The sequence below is a fragment of the Manis javanica genome, chromosome 2, assembly GCF_040802235.1.
Source record: "Manis javanica isolate MJ-LG chromosome 2, MJ_LKY, whole genome shotgun sequence".
Taxonomy (NCBI): Eukaryota; Metazoa; Chordata; class Mammalia; order Pholidota; family Manidae; genus Manis; species Manis javanica.
In genome coordinates this window covers 100,058,016-100,068,773 of record NC_133157.1, presented here as the reverse complement: position 1 = coordinate 100,068,773, position 10,758 = coordinate 100,058,016, and the positions used below count along the sequence as shown (strand labels likewise).

Sequence of the window (10,758 nt, the reverse complement as noted above, 5' to 3'; positions counted from 1 at the left end):
GTTAATTAGCTCACTTAGCCTTATCACAATTAAATATATGGTTTTCTTAAGCTTTTGGAAAAAATAATCCTTAATGGACCACTATTGCAAACTTCATGGCAGTTCAGGAATGTCAGTCTAGAAAAATTATCCTAAAAGAAAACAGATTCACCTCAGTAAATTACAAAAGAAAAAAAGAAGAAGGTTGGTCCTTTCATCAACACAACGAACATTGCTAAATGTTACAATAGAGACATTGCTTGAAACATGGGAAGATTATGAAAACTCAAGGATATAGCAAGTTTCTATTTTTATTTTCTAACAGCCCACCTGAAGAGGTCATTCTGAACAAACTTGTCACACTCATCTACTTCCTAATCTAAACTTTCACTCAACTAATTCTTTCACTTACCCCATGCCTAGCTCAATTATCTATATTCCTGGCCTTGGCAAGATATCAGGATTACCCATTCATCTACTTGCTGGATTGGGTCCAGGACTAGCCACAACTTTTTTTAAGTCTTCAGTTTTCAGTCATTCTCTAGTTCAGCATGTACGGTACAGTAATTACACACTTACACAATGGAGCATAATGTATATTTCCCAGCACATTCAAGTTTGTGTTTTTTTATTACAGTTCACTAACATAGGGTAGGGAGTAGGAGACAGTATCTCTAAAGATAACTGAAGCACAGCTGTTGGGCAGATCCTCCCCACAAATGTAAACCAGAGGATGGGAGCTGACCTAGAGCAGCTGTGGGGCTGGCATACTGGGATGATTCCTACTGCCCTTTCCCATCCCTGTGGAAGCAAGTCTACTCTTGTTCACATATTCTTATCAGAGGTTAAGTTTTCCATGAACTGTGTGTAGCACTATTCCCCTAGAAGAGCAATGGTAAACATGGTGTGTTCAGAGAAATAACAGGTTAAAATTATTATGCCTATAGTTTGGACAGTGTGATGTTCTTCCTTGGGGAACACATAGAGTCTTTCTGAGAAAAAAGAGCCAAATCAAATGACTTGGGGACACTGAGGGCTGTGCATTCACAGTCTCTTAGCTGAGTCTCACAGCTCTTATGCCTTTGTTTGTTTTTTCATTCTTTCACTTATCTATTGGCTACTCATTTGGAAGACATGCCTGACCGAGTCTGACAGCTCACTTGACAAGGTGACCTAATTCCACTTGTTTCTAAGCTAATAATCATCTTTTATCCCATTTTGGGTGAAAACTTATGGTTTTGCTCCAGGACTATTATGTGTTTGATTTGGGGGTGCTGCCTCTATCGCATGGGGATACGACATGCTCTCTATATTTCTTTTGGGAAATCTGAAATATTCTTAACAGTGAATCTATCTGGCCAAACGGGCTTTGAATGGCTGGTTATGACCTATAATGCAAGAGAACTATCTTGATTTTAAACATCCCCCTCTTGAGACACCAAAACCTACCTCTCTAACTCACATGCTCTGTTATCTCACACCAGAGATTCTTAAATGTGATCAGGATCTCAAATTTGCTGACCCTGTTCCTTCCTTTCTTACCCACCCTAATTTCCATAACCCATTCACTTCCTTCCTTTTTGCACCTCTCTTCCTGCTTTGCACATGGAACCCTTTCATCCTTATTTCAACCAATTGCCCATCTACTCCATGCCTTCCCCAAAGCAGCTAAACATTCTTGGGAAAAAATCACATAACTGGGCTGACTGTTCTTACTTGAGTTCATAGCCACAGTCTCCACTGGACGGACACCTGTACAACTCTGCTTCCTCTCCCTGGTACTTTCTTTTCTCTGCTTGCTTAGATGATTATGTCACACCTTCTTAACTCCTTGTAAAATACCTATATTCCACTACTCATTGCACAGCTAATGACCTCAACTCATACACTAAAAAATAGCAGCAGAAAATGAAAACAAAATCATTTATCTTCCCTCCACCATCCAATCTAACTGCTGTCTGGATCTGTCAAGCTCATCTGTAGCTGGACCAGCCCAACTCTCTGCCCCCAAGTAGTATTCCTTCTCCCCTAGTTCAATAGATGAACTAACCCATCTAAAGCCCCCTGCATGGCTTGTCACCTCCTCTGACCTTCTCAAGGACTTTGCTACTGCAGTGACACTCTCTCTTTCTTAGTCTCTCTCTCTCTTCACTGCATCATTAGTTTATTCACTGACCTTTCTCACTTGCACTCAAATATGCCCTAGTATTTCCCACATCCCTTCAGCTATCCTGCTGCCCCTCTGCCTCACATAATATGATTTAGGACAGAAGTTACTGGCATCTCTTTATCTGCCTTCTCTCCTCAGTGCAATTCCATGAGGTCATTGAGGCCACCACATGACTGATGTCCCTCTTGTCCAGATCACAATGACTAGCAGGTGGCCACATGCAGGGGTCATCTCTTCAGCCCCATCCTAGCTTTCTAGTTGTCCCACATTTGACTTTTCTTCCCTAGAATCACTTTCTTCCCTCAGTCTCTGTGGCAATATAATCTCCTGCTTTTTCTCCTGACCTTCCTGGTGATTCCGTCCCATACCACTTGCTAATTGCCCAGCCTCTACAAGGTGGGGTGTCCTGGGGCTCATTATTGTGCCCCTTTCTCTTCCCTGTTTCACTTGGTGATTTTATTTGATTCCATGGCTTTAAATAAAACTCCATACTTACACCCCCTGTAACCTGGTCTTGAGCCCTGGGTCCGTATAACTAATTGTCAGTGTAAGTCTAACTGGAAACTCCAGAAGTTAGATAGCACATCAGACAGAGCAGCCCTGATAATTCCTTTCTTCCCTGGGGCTTCTTGTACCAGTAAATAGCCAATACCATTATCTATCAGTTGTTCAAGCCAAAGTCTAACTCTCTCATTCTCTTAACTGCCAAATACAGTCCATCCAGCAAGTCCTACCATGTTCACATCCAAAGTACATCCTGTTTCCATACCCTTCTCTCCATTTTCCAGTTTAAGCCACCTGGGTCTTTCACCTGAGTTATTACAGTAGCTTCTTGCAAGTGTTCCTGAGTGTGCTCCTGCTTCTTCAGGATCAAATCTCTATGCAGTAACTAAAACAGCTTTTAAACAAGTAGGTGTGTGTCTCTGTCCTGTCTGAAACTCCCCCGTGACTACCATTTCATGTGGAGTACTTCTGAACTCTCTGCCTTGGCTTGTGAGTCTGTGATGGTCCTGGTGGGCTCATCTCTCAGGCTTCTTACTGCCCTGCCCCACACTCTCTTGTCCCACTGCTCCCAGCCACATGCCTTCTGTCTCTTCTCCACACACACACACGGCTTATTTTCATAATGGGGCTTTGGATCTTGCTTTTACCTAGCCTACAATTTCCCCTCCTACATCTCTACATTTTGGTGATTCTGTATCACTCGGGTTTCAATTTAAAAGTCATCCTCCAGTCACTCTCTGTCATATTCCTCTGTGTGAAAGAAATCAGGGTCCAGGGTAGCACTTCTTCCTCAGCCTTCACATTCAGTTAAGCAAAGAGTTTTATTTTTTATTTTTTCTCTTCAAGTTTGCTAAGGTCCATTACATTCTCTTCTTTTCCATTGCTAGAACCCTAATATCAGCCATCTTCCTCCTTTGCCTGGACTATAGCAATAGCCTACCAGTCACTGACCCCATATTGTATTTGTTCCCTTTCAGTTTGTGTATATCCAGTCACACACTGCCTTATGTAGACAACTTTAATGACTTCCCATTGCTCTTAGCAGGATCCCTAGGTCTGTGAATGATCTGTCCCCCGTGCTTCCCTCCAGCTAACCTTTTCATAGATGAGCATTCTTTCAGTTCTTGAAACTTACTTTCACCCCTTCCCAATTAAGCACATGCCTTCTTCTTGAGTTGTAACACCACTTTACCCTCTCCCTTTGCTTTCTTCAGTCCTGCTCACCCTTCAAGTCTTAGCTTAGAAATCATTTTCTCAAGAAAGCCTTTTCTGACCATTCCTCAAGTCTGGATTTCCCACTTCCATCTTACAGATCACAGCATCCTGTACTTGCCATTCATAGTGCACACTAGGCTTGTATTTAATTCATTCATCTTTACTGTTCACCTCTTCTGCTAGAATGTTTCATCAGCTGTGGTATGATAAACGGCATGAGCTCTGGGACCAGACTGCTTCAACTCTAAAATCTTGGTAATTCCTTTTCTTCCTAGTTGTGTGATCTTGAGCGGATTACTTGGACTTTCTCAATGTAAAATTAAGTTAATTACAGTACCTACATACAGACTTGTTTTGAGGTTTACATGAGTTAATAACTACAAAGCACTTAGTATAATGTCTGGCAGATAATAAGCACTCAATAAATCATCATGATTGTCATTATTATTATGAGGGCTGGGATTAGGTCTGCCTCATTCATCATAGCACATCCAATAAGTATTTGTTGAGTAAGTAAATAATATTTTTCATAAGTCAATTAAAATTAGAAGTAACCTTATTAAATGCCTAAATGTGCACCAGGCTCTTTAGGGGATAGAGAGATTTAATAAGGAATAGTTTTCACAATCAAGAACTTTTCAACTCAGCCAATGAGAATGAGATACACAAGCAAGGTCTCCTTGAAGGGACTTTCTGAAGTTTACACATCTTTGTGCCCTAGGCATTTTCCTTGGAGTCTAGCCCATTGTCTGTAGTTCAGTATGTGCATACCGAGCAAGCATCCACCAAGCTGGCTCACAGAGGAGAGCGTGGAGAAGCCTGACTAGAGGAAGAAGCAATAATTTTGCCTTGAAAGACAGGTAGGGTTTCAACAGGTAGAGCTCAGAAGATGGGACGGGGAGTGACAGGAGGTAGGAGAGCCATTCTAGGAAAGAAAAAATTGAAGTATGGAACTGGGAAAACAAATGGTGAACACAAATAATCTGGAATGGTTTTCCAGTGCTGTCCTGGAACCAGCATCATCAGCATCATCTGAGAACTTGTTAGAGATGCAAGTTGTTAGGCCTCCCTAGATCTACTGAGCAGAAAATTTCGATTTTCTGGGACCCAGCAAGCTGTTTTAACAATTCTTCCATTTGATTCTGATCTTCACTGCATTTTCAGGACTTCCAAGTTGAGACCAATGGGTCCAGAGCAGTGTGTTCAAACTGTTAATTTGTGAACACCCAGAGATTCACAAAGATGTTTCAAGGGATTCATGTGGTAGCAATAAGCACAATGCAGGAGCTCCCTTACACACTTGATAGATAAGCATGGTATTTACTGGGGCTTAGAATAAGCATGGTTATGACTTGGCTGAATACCACTGGTTTCGACCATCATGTAGTTTTTAGTTGATTTTTTCCAACCACATATTGGGGCTGTAAAAGGGGACTTTGGTTTAAGGCATAAAGTAAGGAATGTACATGTGAGAATATAAGTTTTTGATAAGCACATGAAATATTTCTGCAAATCTGCCTCAAGATGATCTTCACTAGTTCTACAACTCATATCAGAATTCTTACAAATCTCATCAAGATGTCTCAAATGTTTAAAGAACAAACAGAAAAAGACAAAAAATATAGTGGTTTTTCAAAATGAAAGATATGACATCTAATATCATATCTAGTTTGGCTTTTCATCTGATAAAAATGTATTATTTGGAAAGTGCCTGAAAATAGCCCAAAAAACTACTTTAATATCATCATTAGAACTTCACAGTTATAAAATTGAACCAATTCCTTTTTAAACTGCAAAACTTAGGAATTTAAACATCAGCTACTAAAGTTGCCAAGTCCTGATGATGTAACATGTAGTTAAATTTTATTCTACATTTTTAATATACATCAGTCCCAAAATTGCAACAATATCATTTTGAAATCTGTTACTAAACCATCTTTTTCTCTTACATAATTAAAGTAAATCAAACACTCTGTGTCACATCTCTAATGGGAAAAAGCTTAAAAATTTGTATACATAGGTTAATATTATAGAAGAGTATTACATGAATTTTGTAATATGATTTTTAATAATACAATATTCTAAAATTAAAAACTTTTTAAGTTAAAATTATTTCATTTTATACCATGAAAAATTTTAAGAGAGATGATTTACAATAATATTATGAAAACATTCATGAATCATGAACAGAGGCTGGAAAATACAGGATTAGGGCAGGGGGCATGTAGGTCTGGGTGCTGGTGGAGAGAGAGCTCAAGGTGTGGCATGGCAAGGGAAATAATGAAGATTAAGTCTAGGAGGTCTTCAGTTCTTTTCTTGAGGGCAGGAAAAGCTGAAGAAGGTTCCTAGAGTCTTGAAATCCTAAGCACAAGTGGAAGGGTTAGTTTTGGAAGAGTTTAGACATTTCTTCTTCTGAGATAGAGAGTACAACTAGAAACATTAAGAAAATATATTGTACCTATCAGAATGCTTATTAAGTTCTCTTAGTCCCTTCTAAAAGGTTCTGCAACAATTGGTCTCTTCATCACACGTCACCAATGTTTTGTGAACTGTGTCCCATGTTCTGGATCCCATCATCTCTAATCTTCCCTGGGACTTTGCTTAGTCAGGTGCCACTCTGCTCATAGGTCTTTCAGTGTTTCTTTCCATTCACTTTCCATCAGCTTACAGATGGAAACATGCTTTAAACCTGTATGAATCTGTCTGGGCTTCTAAAACAGAATGTCACAGACTGTGTGGCTCAAGCAACAATACATTTGTTTTCTCACAGTTCTGGAGGCTAGAAGTCTTTCAGGTTGGCTCCAGGGCTGGTTTCTGGCAGGACTTCTCCTGGCTTGCAGATGGCTACCTTCTTATCATGTCCTTTTGTGGCCTTTCCTCTGTGCACTGATGAGAGAAAGAGCTCCTGGCGTCCCTTCCTCTTCTTATAAGGACACAATGTTGGAAGAGAGCCCCAGCCTTATGACCTCATTTACCCTTAGTTACCTCCCTAAAGGTCTTTACTCCAAATGTAGTATACTCACATTGGAAATTAGGGCTTCAGCATATGACTTTTGCAAGGGGGACACAGTTCACTCATTAACTAAATCCTTTCATCTGCATACATTTGCACCCTCTGTTTTTCTTCCATATTCCTGCCATGACCACATAGTTGTAAAGAGTAGCTAATACATACTATACCTGCTGATGCTTTGAATTCCATTTCCTTGGTAGAAGACTCCTTTTGTATATATGTGACAATGGTCACCATCCTCTTTTATACCTGGTGAAGAACAGAGATCAAGATAAAACTTGATTGAAAAGAGAACTCCAATAAATCTGTCTTCCTTATTTAATATTATACAGATGAAACTCCCAAACTACTATTTAGAGTAAATTTTATCTTACATACACCCAGCTTTTAGCCATAAAAGAATGTTGAGTTTAATTATTTGTAGATGAATCCCATTTTGTTTCTCACCTTTATTCCTTTTCTCAGTTGTACATAAGATTGGAAGGTTAAACAGTCTACATCTTCATGTTTACTCCAAAGACCCTTTGCTCGTAGTGGGGATAGAAAGGGGGCCTTAAGTGAGAATGTCAATCTCCAGTTTTCATCCTTGTTTTGGGGACTCATATGCCAAATATAACTTTTCACATTAGGCAAGGGTTGAATTTCTTTTTCTGTATGTATTTTGATGATTGAAATACCTGGGTACCAGTCAGAGCACAGAAAGTTACTAAATTGTACTCTGGAAAAGAAAACCTATCAGGACTATGAAAGATTCTCAGTAAGGGAGACATGAAATACAAAATGCTATACTTCACTGAAAATTAAGATTTGTGCAAAAGAGACATAAAGATATATATATATATATATTCATATTCTATGCTTACATATTACATACACTATTTTAGATTGTGTTAATATTATATACAATATTTATTTAAACCTTGCATATTATTTTTCATATTAAATACTCAGTATAATATTTTACAATATTTTTTCATTTTTTATATAGAGCTAAGCTAGCTTGATGGAATTAAAGTGGGACTTTTGTTTTTAATTTTATAATAGTCTATCTTATTTGAATTATTTTAATAATAAGATGCATAGTTTTCAGAAAGAAAGAAAAGAGAGCTAATAATGTCAGTGTATCTGCATATTTTCTATTTTGGCTTGACAAAGTATGCTGATTACAGAACTTCTTAAAAGGTCATTTGGTAAAGTGAAATAAACGACTTGGAAAAAATACTCCTAAGGAAAAATTGTTTTGAACAATTACATCATAATAACAATAATTTAAACCACTTTGCAATTAGTCTTTTTATGAATATCTACAACTCCAAAATGATTCGTACAAAAATGAATCTTGGCAACCAATTAGTGCTTGGTCTAGCCTAATTTATTTGATTTTCTTGAGGGCAGGAAAAGCTGAAGAAGGTTCCTAGAAATGATAGCCACTTAAGATGTTCACACATAATAATATTTTTTGAAAAGTATATTACATACACTTTATTACAAATTAAAATATTGTACCTTTTTTCTTCTCATCTGAATACACTGCAATAACTTCGAAGCAGTCTGCAATCTTGTGCTTCAAGTACACCTGCAAATGCAGACACATCCTACACACATTGAGGCTTATCATTTCCATTTATTTAAAAAATTACCTAATAAATACTTTTCAGTAATTATTGTTAACTTTATTTAGGAATGATTACCATGTGCATCTTAATGATTATCTTTATGACAAACTAATTGTTACTTAAATGAAAAAGCATCCTCTTTCTTAAATACTTAAATTTAGTTGTACAAGTAGAGTAATAGGGATGAAGATGCAACAGTATTGGTTGATAGAGATGTTTCCTAAGCCAAATCAGTCTCTGCCTCTCTTTCCCTCTGTGTATGTGTGTGTATGTTGACCGTTAAGTAGGAAGCAGATCTCATGTGCAGCTTATGGAATATCTTATTACATGGAAATAACAGGCTCCTGTGAGCTTGCACAAATATATGTGATATTTTATGATTTTGTTTCATTTTTTATGAAGTATCTTACACATCAAATACCTTTTGTAATCTTTAATATGGATCCTGTTATGATTCATCAAAAACAAGATAAAATTCAAAACAGAATGTATACACTTTTTATTTCACTCAACACACTTGAAAAAGGTGACTGGATTGATGAAAAAGAAGATAAAGACAGAAATTAATTGGTAGCATCAATATACACTATAGCTTAAAAACTCAGCAATTGCCATTTATTTCTCAAATGGTACCTGTGATCAAGTGCTCCACACGAGTTTATGGGCACAACTATGTCCCTGTAGGAAACAGGGCACCAAACACTCAGAGTTGCATTGCCTATGAACTCAAGGGCTTGGGTTTGGAAACAAAAAGAAAAAAAAAGCGAAACAAAGAAACCAGAATCCTACAGCTATGTCTGCAAATACAGAAAACAGAGGAAAAGTTTGTTGACACTGATTTCCCCTCTCTTCAATGTCTACTTACTTTTTTGTTGTTGGGATGCAGAGGAAGAAAAAAACATGAAATAATCAAAATTGAAGAAAGGAGCAAGAAGAGGGAAGGAACATAGGAACTGGGCAAAGAGGAAACAGAGAGGATGTTTTAGCTGACATTCCACAAAAAAAGACACAGCCAACTCTGCTGTGCTCATTGCCTTCCTCTCCCTGCCCACTTTGCCCCGTCCTGTCCCACCAAACCTCCCCTGGTGTCTGCCTGGCGGTGTTTGTGCAGAGTAGCAGGGTGAGAGGAGGGCCTTCCCATATTTTCCATGAAGCCCGAGGAAAGATCTGTCAGATGTTTGTCATTTGGGGGAAGCATATTAACTTCTCTGAGCCACTGTTTTCTCTTTTTTAAAATGGGAAAACAGCTGATGCTACGGAGTGTTTTGGAGGAACAGCAAAAATAACACACATGTCCACACATGCACAAATACATGCCCACCTCTTCCCCAAGCCCAAACAGGCATGGCCTTATGACTCTAAAAATTAAATAAACAAATAAATAAATTTTCTGATTACCCAAGTGAAGATAAACACTCTGTAAAAGGAAATTTAAACAATATATAACTCTTAGAATAATCACTTAGTGGTTTTGGTATATTCTTTCAGCATTTTTCATCAATGAATATGCACATGTATATTTTTGTTCCAAAACACAGTTTAATATTTCATTGTGCAACTTGCTTCTTGAGTGTGATAGTACAATTGAGATATTTTTTCGTGTTATTACATACAGATCGATCTTGCAATTTTTAACAGCTATCTTTGCCGTGGCTACATTATAATTTATTACAGTGCATCCTCTTGATAGACATTTAGGTAGCTTTTTTTTTTTGACTAATACAAGCAATACTGCAGAGAATGGCTTTGCATGTATATATATTGTGTCAATTTTTCTGTCAGTAAGTTCCTAGAATGTTTGTGTGAAATGTATGCTCCATTTGAAATTTTGACAGATAACACCAAGTTGTCCTCCAAAAAGGTTAATATCTTACTGCCAATTTTGTAATTTTAGTTTTTGAGCTAGAAACCTCAGGGTCATCACCAAATCCTTGGTTCATTTCCTAGCCTCCTGCCAAACTGTGACCACATTCTGTGATTAGATCTCTGAAAAGTCTCCTAATTCCATCCCTCCTTTCTAATTCTCCTTACCTCTTTCCCAGCTCATGTCTCACAGCAGAAACTTCGGACAGTCCTCCAAAATCCATTCTCTTTGTCTTCCCCGGCACTCGAAGGAGTATGTGGTTCTCCTGGCTCCATCGTGTCAGCCAGGCAATGCCAATGGAGAGAGAACAGGAAAGGGGTTGGGTCACTAAGAACCTGTCACACAGGGTCCTTCATGCCTGTTCATGTTCTGATAGCTGAATGCTGCTGTTGGTAAG

The 10,758-nt window shown here is 38.2% G+C and overlaps 1 long non-coding RNA gene across 1 annotated transcript; it reads right to left on the bottom strand.

The window, feature by feature from the left end:
- Nucleotides 1–6,087: 6,087 nt before the first annotated feature.
- LOC118970926 (uncharacterized) lies at nucleotides 6,088–8,459 on the bottom strand. The gene is made up of 3 exons (XR_005059120.2): nucleotides 8,388–8,459; nucleotides 7,049–7,130; nucleotides 6,088–6,229 (listed from the first exon to the last, which is right to left on the bottom strand). It is a non-coding gene; the product is annotated as an uncharacterized lncRNA (long non-coding RNA).
- Between the last annotated feature and the right edge of the window lie 2,299 nt (nucleotides 8,460–10,758).